Source organism: Arachis stenosperma, chromosome 10, assembly GCF_014773155.1.
Source record: "Arachis stenosperma cultivar V10309 chromosome 10, arast.V10309.gnm1.PFL2, whole genome shotgun sequence".
In the NCBI taxonomy this organism is placed as follows: Eukaryota; Viridiplantae; Streptophyta; class Magnoliopsida; order Fabales; family Fabaceae; genus Arachis; species Arachis stenosperma.
The window spans coordinates 4,421,966-4,432,564 of record NC_080386.1 but is presented as its reverse complement, the minus strand read 5'-3'; the positions used below and the strand labels follow the sequence as shown (position 1 = coordinate 4,432,564).

General features: G+C 33.7%; 1 pseudogene; it reads left to right on the top strand.

The window, feature by feature from the left end:
* The first annotated feature begins 2,644 nt into the window (after window positions 1-2,644).
* LOC130956613 (pentatricopeptide repeat-containing protein At3g56030, mitochondrial-like) lies at window positions 2,645-7,477 on the top strand (annotated as a pseudogene).
* The last annotated feature ends 3,122 nt before the right edge of the window (window positions 7,478-10,599 follow it).

Here is a 10,599-nt window from a genome sequence, read left to right as displayed (position 1 = left end):
TAACATATGTGAAGTGTTCAACTAGAAGATTGTAAACTATAGAAGCAAGCCTATTCTCACAATGTGTGAAGAAATTAGGTGCTATCTGATGCGGAGAATGGTCAAGCATAAGCAATTACTACAAAATGTTTCTGGAAAGCTCACACCTATTCAACAGAAGAGGCTGGATCGTCTTATAAGGCTCAGCAACAAGTGGCTTGCAGAGTGGATAGGTGACGAGGAACGAAAGAGATTCAAAGTGAGTTGTAGGACAACAAAGGTGGATGTGGATCTCATCAAGCAAACCTGCTCATGCAACAAATGGCAGCTGACTGGTTAGTTTTAATTGCATTGTTAAATCTGTTCTGATTTATATAGTTTACTATTCTGAATTATCTGGTTTAATTGTTTACAAGTGCATGATGTTGCTCTGTTTTAGGCATGTCCTATATCCATGCAGTTGCAGCAATCAGAAAAAGACATGATCAACCAAAAGAATATGTGCACCCATGGTTATGCATGGAGTCAATCTATAAGACATATGCATATTCTATTCAACCGGTGCCTAGTCAGGAATTTTGGACACAGAGTGAGTATTCGAGACCAGATCCTCCCATCATAAAGAGACCAATAGGCATACCAAAGGTACACAACAGACAAAAGAATTCGGCTGAACCAATGATGCAGCAATGTGCCAAGCTTAAGAGATCCTTTAAGGTAACTTGTAGTAAATGTGGCTCGAAGGGACATAATTACAAGACATGCAAGGGTGCTCCATCTAACCCCAACTGGAAACCTAAGACCAAGAAGTCCAAGAAAGGTGGGACAAGTCAGTCACTAGTTGTCCTTCCACTATCACAGTCAGCACCATAGGATGATGTTAGTATTGTATTTATTGTTAGTAATCTGCTATATTGGTGTATGTCTCTGTTTAGTTAAATATTTGAGGATTCATATAGTAATGAGTAACAGTGGTCAACTTAAACTTACATGATGCCCTTAACACCCAAAGTGCTCCATCTAGCCAGGCAGCTTCTAGCCATGCTGCATCTACCCAGGCTGCATCTAGCCAGGCTCCAGATGTAAGTATAATATATAATTATGAAATGTTGACCCTTTAAACTGTTATTTATCCTAAGTCTCATGAATATTGTCTTATGTATCACAACCAGGTTCCAAGTGCTGTGCCAGCAACACCAAATCCTGTAACACCAGCTCCCGTGGCAGACCAACCCCAGCCAGGTCATGTAACTAGAGGTACACCATTTAGGCCTCCACTTCAAGTTTCATCCACAGCTCACCAAACGTTTCAACCAAAAACTTCAAGGATCAGGCCCAAACAGAAGATATTCAGGCCACCTGCCCCACTTTGCCCCCACTTCACTCCCACCTCCAAGTCAGCCTGTACGACCACAGCCTCAACCATTTCAAGTCAGGCCAGGACCGAGTACAGTAGCTTCCAATGAGACATTGGCAGCAACAAGCACAGCAACAACAAGACTGTTCAAATTCATTCCTAATCCACCATCCATCAATCCAAAGACATGAAGAAATATGACATCTTGGGCATCCCACTATGCCTTGTAATAGCATTTAGGAAACTTGAATGTGACAACAATATTTTTTTGGGAGAATTGGTGGCTTTTTGAAGAACCCCTTAGGATTTTATAAACTGTTGCAAACTTGTTAGGTGTTTGAGGCTTACTTTTGTGATGTTAAGCTTCATAATACTATACACTTGAGCGGATTTGTTCTTTTTGGGCAGCTTTTAGAAAATGTGCCTGTCATAAAGATGTTTACCAAACTTTCAATATATGTTATGTGTTTAAGTATACAACTTTTATGCCTACTTTTCTCAATTATTCAATGCTTCTTTAGATATTGACAACATAATTTCAACACCCTATTGATATCATAACTTTAATTGCATTTAGATAAATAATATGATACAAAAATTTCCTAAACACCATGTTTCAATACACAACAAAAACCAGGATCAAGACATTTTCCAACTCTACTTTCTAAAAATCATTTCTCAGTCACTACATACATAAAAAGCAGCCACAACAGCACATACAACTATAACAACACAACAAGCTAATGGATTTTTTTCTTTTCTAGCACAGTAACCTTCTCCTCCAGAATAACAATCCTATGATGAAATCCCTCATCCTCTTCAACAACTTCTGGCTCTTTCTCAACCAGAGCTCTTTTATCAAAGACGCAACCACTGCTTCCAATTCTAGCAAGATGCTCATCGACCCAAAGAAAAAACTTGCAGTGCGGTTGGTTTCTCTATCAAAATTTCTAAAATAAGGTACAATATAAAACCATTCAAACAGAACAAAATGCCCAGGTTTCTTATCTTACCTTATAGAATGGGCAACCCAAGAAGATTCTGTTTGGGTTGCTAATCGTCCTCGACATATACATTATCGCATAAACTCCACAGAAGCATCTCTGGGTGACATCGTCCTTCAGGTCTCCGTCGTGCACAACATAAAGGTTTGAGCTTGAAACAGAATCTTCCTCTCTTACTCCCCTGCGGCTTCTTCTCGACGTTGCTGATGCTCCATTAGCAGCCATGGTTGATGCACGTTGAGCTCTTCACCACTGGCCTCGAGAAAAAAGGGCAATCAATTTAAGGATTAGGGATGAAATCAAAATGACGTATTTTAGTGGTGCAGGAACTTTATTGTCCAATTTTTGAATGTAGCTTTTCACTCAGCAGTCCAGGTGTCAACCAGGCATGCCACGTCATCCGCACGGGAGCCACATCAAACTTCTCCGATGGGTCCGGCGGAGGTAATTCGACGGAGGGACTCATCCGTCAAAAAATTGTTAAGGTCGGAAATTTAAAAGTATTTTCAAATGTTTAGGGACAAAAATATCGGTAGAACAAAAGGTTAAGGACCTATTTGTCCTTTTCTCAAATAAAACGTGTTAACATAAACTCTGTCATGTACCAATATATATGAATTTAATATATAAGTTTGCAATTTTCGCCATTAGAGTTGTGGGTCTTGCAATATGGTTGTTTATGTTTGTCAAAGGCTGATCTTTTGCCTTATGTGTTCGTATTATGCGGCTATCAATTAAAGTATTCATCATCGTGATGTATGTATATTTAATGGGAGATGTTTTTATAAAGACGCGTAAAACATCTTTTTGTAAAGACGCTTACGCATTGCGTTATTATTGGATATATTAATAAATCGGTTATCTTTGAATTTTTCAATAAATTAGAATAAAATCGATTTTTTTGTAACAATAACAATAAACCCAATTTTTTTTAGGAATCTAATTGTATTTTTAAATTTTTAGGAATTTAAATGTCTGCAAAATAAAAAGTCAGAGATATATTTGTCTCTTTATCAAAAAATTTAAAGATATTCAATTTAGATTATGTAATTTGATCGGATCAAACCGGATTTAATAATTATAATGCGGACAATTAGGTTTATTAAAAAATAAATTACTAACCGGTTTAATAAAGATGTCCAATAATAACACGATACATATAAATATCTTTAAAAAAAGATATTTTTAGTATCTTTATTAAAGTGATCTCCATATTTAGATTCTAATTATTTACAGTTTTGTTATTTGATGTTTTAATTTTATATAGGAAAAACTTTTTAGCAGAAAAATAATCATTTTCATTTTTAAATTGATTATTACGAGATAATTAAGAACCTGATAGATACATTATAATCAATTATGTTACATATATAAAATCAGTTATTAAATTAGTAATTGATATAAAATATATATTAAAAACAAATTAAATAATATATATTTATATATAAATACATAATTACTGATTTTATATATACACTTAATATTTTTATTTTACAATAGTAATTAGATTATATCTGATTCTAAGAAATACAATAAAAAATTCAATTATTTTGCATGTTTCAAAGCTCCAAATATACTTGAAAAGAAATGGTAAGAATTTTTAATCTCAAAATAAAACATTGAAAGGCATTGTTACAGACGCAAAGCGTTGATAAACCCATGACTTGTTTGATGTGCTATGCGAATTGCAAAGGTATCTTGACAGCCACCCATGCATTTTGTATAAAGGAGCATTAAAATGTCTTTTAATGTTTTTTCAGTAATTAAACTTTAATATATATAATTGATTAAATTATGTTTTTTTGTTAAATTTAGGCTAGATAAATTGATTTAACAAAAAAATAGTGAATTAAATTTTGAATTAGTCTAAATTAATATTATTTTTTTTATAAAAAATGACTACAATATTCTTATTATAGAAAATGATTAAAATATTCTTATTATATAAATATTAATTTTAAAAATTCTAAATTATAATCTTACGATAGAAAAATAAAGGACTAAAATTTAGAATTTTTAAAATTAATGTACATAATAAAAGTATTTTAGTTATTTTCTATAATAGGGTATTGTAATCATTTTTTATAAAAAATAATATTAATTTAGATCAGTTCAAGATTTGATTTACTATCTTTTGATCAAATCAATTTGTCTGACCTAATTTTGATAAAAATAACAGAATTTAATCGATTATATGTATTAAATTTTAATTATTAAAATTTTTTTTATAAAAAAACGTTTTGAGCGTCTTTATCTAAGTAGTTCCTTTATATAAAAGTACCTTTTATTAATAAAATACCGCAATTGACGTTTGATGTACTTGAATAGTTGAATAATGTGTATTGTTTTATATGCAAATTATTATTGAAGTTAAATATATGCAATAAAGAAGTCAGTAACAAGTGAAATGAATATAATGTTAATTATTAGAGCAATGAATAAATAATTGAACTATGAATTTAATTATATTCAGATAAAACCAGTGACCCAATCAAAGAGCGCAACCAAAGGTTGTCGTTAGCATTACTTGAACAGGCTCTTGGCTCTATCATTATTCCATTAGTCTAGTGATTGACATTATATTATTATATATATTTTTATAATTTTTTTTACGGAGTCCAATTTTTGAATTTCGTAAAAAAAATTTAGCCATTCATTTCAATGAAATAACAAGAATAAAAGAAGAAATAAAAAATAAATAAATAAAGAAATTAATTTTACATTATAAATTAAATAAAAAAATTTTTATTATTATTATTTTTACTTATTATTAGCTTATCAATCTTTTCATAAATTAACGGGAAAAGTATATGGAACTAAGAAATTATCAGTCAAAAACTAAACAAAAATATATTAATTTATATTAATTAATAATTTTAAAATTTAAAAAATTTAAAATTGATTAAGTAAACCTAATTAAAACCTATAAAAATCTTCTTCTTTTCTCTCACATTAACCTACCCACCTCCAACAATCACACACACAGACCTCTCTCTCTCACCAATGCTACTGGTAGGGGTGGCAAGCGGGGAAGCCCGCCTCGCCCTGCCCCGCCCCGCCAGAAGCCCGCCCCGCCCTTTGGCGGGCTGGCCCGCCCCGCCCCGCCTAGTGAGGCGGTCCTAAAATCCTAGCCCGCCCCGCCTAACTGCGGGTTGGTGGGCTGGCGGGCTAAGCCCGCCAAAGCTCCTCTTTTTTTTTTTACTATTAACTACTAAGTAATATATATAATTTCACAACCATATTAATAAATTTATAATTTCTAATGGCATAAAAAATTATATTTTTTATATTCACAAACATTAAAGTCTTTGTAATTATAAATATCTAATAAATATAATTATAAACCAAATTTTCATTCAAAATATAAGTATAAATATTCTCTCCAAAGCAAAATAAACATAATCCAAAATATAATTATAAATATTGTCTCCAAAATAACATAAACATAATTCAAAACACTCAATTTTTATCTTCATACTCTTGTAAGTTAGGTTGGGGAAAGTTAGGTTTTGACAAAAAATTACAAAAATACCCCATCACTAAAAAAAACCTTAGCCCGGCGGGGAAGCCCGCCCTGCCCCGCCAAAACCCGCTGTTTAAGCGGTGCGGGTTAGGCGGGCTTTTGCTATTTGGCGGTCCCGATTTTCCAGCCCAGCCCACCTTTTTTGGCGGGTTACGCGGGCCGGCCCAGTGGGTTTAGACCCGTTTACCACCCCTAGCTGCTGGAAGCGCCAGCGACTTCCATGCTCTCCGCGACGCCCTCAACAAGCGCATCCAAGACAACTGCTTCAACACGAAGTTCACCTTCGACTTCGTCACCGACGAAACCTTCTCCTCTTCTCTCCTCAACCACCTCCTTCAAACCTTATCCACCCTCAACCGCGGCGTCACTCGCAAGAACACGTTCGATTCCCTCATCATGCGCCTCTGCAAGCTCTAGCTCGTCGATGACGCGCTCCACATCATCGAATATATGGCACGTACTGACGCCGGAGGCTGCCGCCCCAGTGCGACCACCTTCTACCCCGTCCTGAACATCCTAACGCGCCAGAAAGTCATAGACCACGCGCGGCGCGTGGTGGATTTCATGTCCACGCTTGGCGTGAATCTGGATCTGACGGGACACAACTACTTCCTCGTTGCACGTGGCTTCGTACGTTTGACGCGCTTGTGTTGGGCGCGTGTAAGGTTAAGAAGGTAGATGGTGCTATGATGCTAGTGAGAAGGATGGTGGATGATGGAGTTCCTATTTTGTATTTAACACACATGTTTGTAATTAGGAGTTTGTTGCAGATGTTGCTCTCTGCGTTTTGGGATCTTAGGTGCCGTTTTGATGATTAAAGAGACTACAAATTACACAATTACAGAATTATAAAAAAATATTCATTTAATATGAAAAAAAATCCTAATACTTAACAAAAGAAATATCCAGTTATATTTTAGTAAAAATAATTAAATATCTATAAAATTTTAAAAAAAAATATATAATTCTTAAAGAAATAGAGACATTCACATTTGCAATACAAAAAAATCAAAAAATATATAAAAGAACATCCATTTTATATGAAAAAGAAACATTCTGATACTTAGCAGAAGAAACATCCATATATATTAACTCGTAAAAATTTTGGATTCACCCAAAGATATTTGGATAATTTTTGGTTAATACCCTTTTGGTTCTCTAGCATTGTTCTAAATTAATATACCTGTATGTATATATATTCAAGTACATTTAACTGCAACGAACCATGTTTTATATTTATACATAACACTTTGATATTTAATTTTTGCAACCGTCAAAGGACTTTTTTAAAGAAGTTGAATAATGGAAAGGCTTTTGAAAATTTGGACAGTGATAATAAGTTTTATAAGTATAGTTCCATTATTTTTAATAGCTCATCAAAACTCTCCAAAAGACTATCTTAAAGCTCACAACGATGCACGCGCAGAAATTGGGATTAAGCCATTGAAGTGGGATCCGCAGCTTGCATCGCATGCTCGTAAGTTCGTGAAAAAACACATTTTTGATTGCAAGAATGGGATTCATGATATGACCATTATTGCTGGTAATAAATATGGCCAAAACATTGCATATAATCCAGAATCTGTATCAGGTGCCGATGCTGTGAATGCATAGCTGAAGCAAAAAACAAACTATGACTATAAATCCAACTCTTGCATTGATGGTACCCTTAATTGTATTTTTTATGCTCAAAGTGTATGGGGTGCAACTACTTTTTTAGGTTGTGCTAGAATCAAGTGTCGTAATTATGGAGGCACTTTTATTACTTGTTTTTATTATCCTCGGTGCCATTTTCCAGGTCAAAGTCCTTTCTTAATTCATTAAGGATTTATCTATCTTATACTTTAAGAGCATATATTAAAATTATAAATTAAAAAAGTTTTTATTGAAAATAAAAAAAAATAAATTTCTAATATGACATCTATCTTATATTTATTAAATAAAAAATTTAAAACTTTTCATGATAAATTCATGTGTCTTTAACACACATATTGCAATTGGTTAAACCCACCATTTATTAATTACTAAATTAAACTCATTGCTTCCTTCACTAAACTTTAATGTAAGTGAATTTTACTAAGATGGTTCACATTGTAGTTTTCTTTATGATTATTTTAGTTTAAGCTGTGATGGTACTTTCCAAAGGCTTTTTGCCTTATGTACTAAGTGGGTACCTTTTCTTGAAACATTTTTTCCTAATTAAAAAGTCTGTTATTAATACTACTCAAATCATATATTAAAGCATTTATTATCTTCTATATATGTATATATGATCGATCACAATTACTGTGCTTCCAAGATCCATTGAAAAGTTTTCGCTACACAAACAAGTTAATTTCACAAAGAAGCAAAAACAGTAAGTTTGAGTCAAGCTTGATCGATGTCTCTGTATATAATGGAAACAAATATTAATTGATTTTCAATATATATTTTATATTAATAATTAATTTTGATGTACACTTAATTAACATAATTGATGAGTTATTATTAATGATGACACATACACAAGAAAAAGTTGTAGAGAGGTCAATGGTAGTTTTCAACGGCTATGGATCTCGGAGGTTGAAGAAAATGTCAATTCTCAATCTGAGTTCACTTGCAAGACTGGATTTCTAGTATTTCATAGTAGGTATGGCAGCTATATTGACATTCAAGATAGAGTAGTTAGTGATACCTTCTCAGTGAGGAAGGGATTTTATGGAAAGATTATTTGAATGAATTATTTTTTGTTTCGATTGAAGCTAAGGCGGTTGGATTTGATTATTCGATCGGGGTAAGGATAGTGGGTTAATGAGTGGAGCCGTTTGAAGGAGATTAGTCGAAAGTCGATTGGAGTAGATCAGTTGGTAATCAGTCACTATTGATGAGTGGCTGTTCAATTAAGACAATATTTTTTAAAATTAAAGTGATAATCAAATCCGTCAAATTAATAGTTTACTAATTTATTAGTTTAATTAGTAAGTTATTGATTAAACCATTTAAATTATAATTAATAAATATAAAATTTAAAATTATAATTTAATTTATATATATTATATATTTAAAAAAATAAATAGAGTAAAACTAAAGAACTAAAACCACATCAGCCAAAAACCGGCAAAATGTGCATGGGTTGGATCACAAAAGCCCAAACCACATTCAGCAACATCCAAAAAATGTGAGGATAAACCATACTCACCCCAAGCAAAAATCCTACCTCCTTTTCACCGTTTTACCACAAAGAATTCAAAAAACTTCCATAACCCCGCCACGCTACCGAAACTCTCGCGCGACCCTCCTCCATCTCTTCTGCGGACATCGCGACGCCGCACACAGCGGCTCTGCCCATCGAGACTCCACCGAAGATACTTGCGCGCAACCTTCCTCCCGCACTTCACCGGCCGCTTTGACGCCGTGCCGAGCCTCTCGGACCATCCCGACTCCATTATTGCAAGAAGAGCGACGCCGCACATGCCGTTGCATGTGGGTTTTTCCAGCGCCGCTTAAACTTTCTGGTGCACCTGGAGCGTCCGTTGATGGTAAGTATGGTATATGTTTCTTTTGGCTTCATATGCATGTCTTGAAAAGGGAATTAGACAGTGTTTTGTTGTAGTAGTCTTTGTGAGGTCTTAATCGATGGATGTTCTTTTCCATATTTGAACAGATCACTAAACAAATTTTGGGGCATCACTGGTCCTGAGCAAAATATTGCAGCTGCATGTGTTGCATGTTTTTGGATTTTTGCAAAATCAATAAACAAGTAAGTATGTGTATTGATTGCTAATTGAATTTGGGTGGATTCTAATTAGATATGTGATGTTGTTGATGAGTTGCTCGGATGTTGCTTATTGCTAGAGTTTGTATGATGATTTTAGCTGGGATGGATGTTGTAATCGTGGTTATTAGAGGCTTGATGTTTCTGTTCTGTTATATGGTTTAGAAACTAATAATGGTGTTCATATGAGATGATGTTTGAAATTGCATAAATTATGGGACGTTTCTGTAAGAAAATTGAAAATTGAAGGTACTAACAAGTGCAAAGGCTCTCAGGTGCTGTTCTTGTTCAATCAGAACAAGAACTTCCATTTTTTTTTCTGAAAAGAACAGTTTGCTTCCCAGAGGCTGAAGGAACTTAATTGGTAGGGTTATCTATTGTGAGGAGCAGATTACTGAAAGTACAGACCGAAATGATGTTGTTGTTGTTGTTTACTCCTGTTTTTTTTTTTTAAATGTAGTATGTTTTACATTTGGGGCAGATGTGAGGAAACAGAGTTGGCTTTTGTGAGGTATTTCAAAGCATTTAGTTGTGGTGCATTCATTGGTTAGTGGTTACCTCAAATTGAATATAATGAAAAAAAATGCAATCCTTTTTGTTCTTTATTTTTGGGTTATAATAGTTTTACGAGTTTTATATTATTCAACTTGTCAGATTATTATGTACCCCAGGTTTTTTTTATTAATAAGTGGTGTTAATTTTATCAAATACTTTGTTTGATGTCTTACGTGTCTAGAAAGCACATAATAGGGAACGTGTCCTATAGAAGACCCATGACTGCTCAAGCTTATAATTGATGTTTGCATTTGTAGTTCCTATTTACACATGCTTCCATAATGACACTCGTCCAGGTTAACTAAAGGCAAGGTAAATAATTTATGGGGATAAATTTACTTAGAAATTAAATCTGGGGTTGGCTGTTGACACATAAAAAAAATGAAATTAATTATGATTTTACATTAGAGATATTTATTAAATTAAA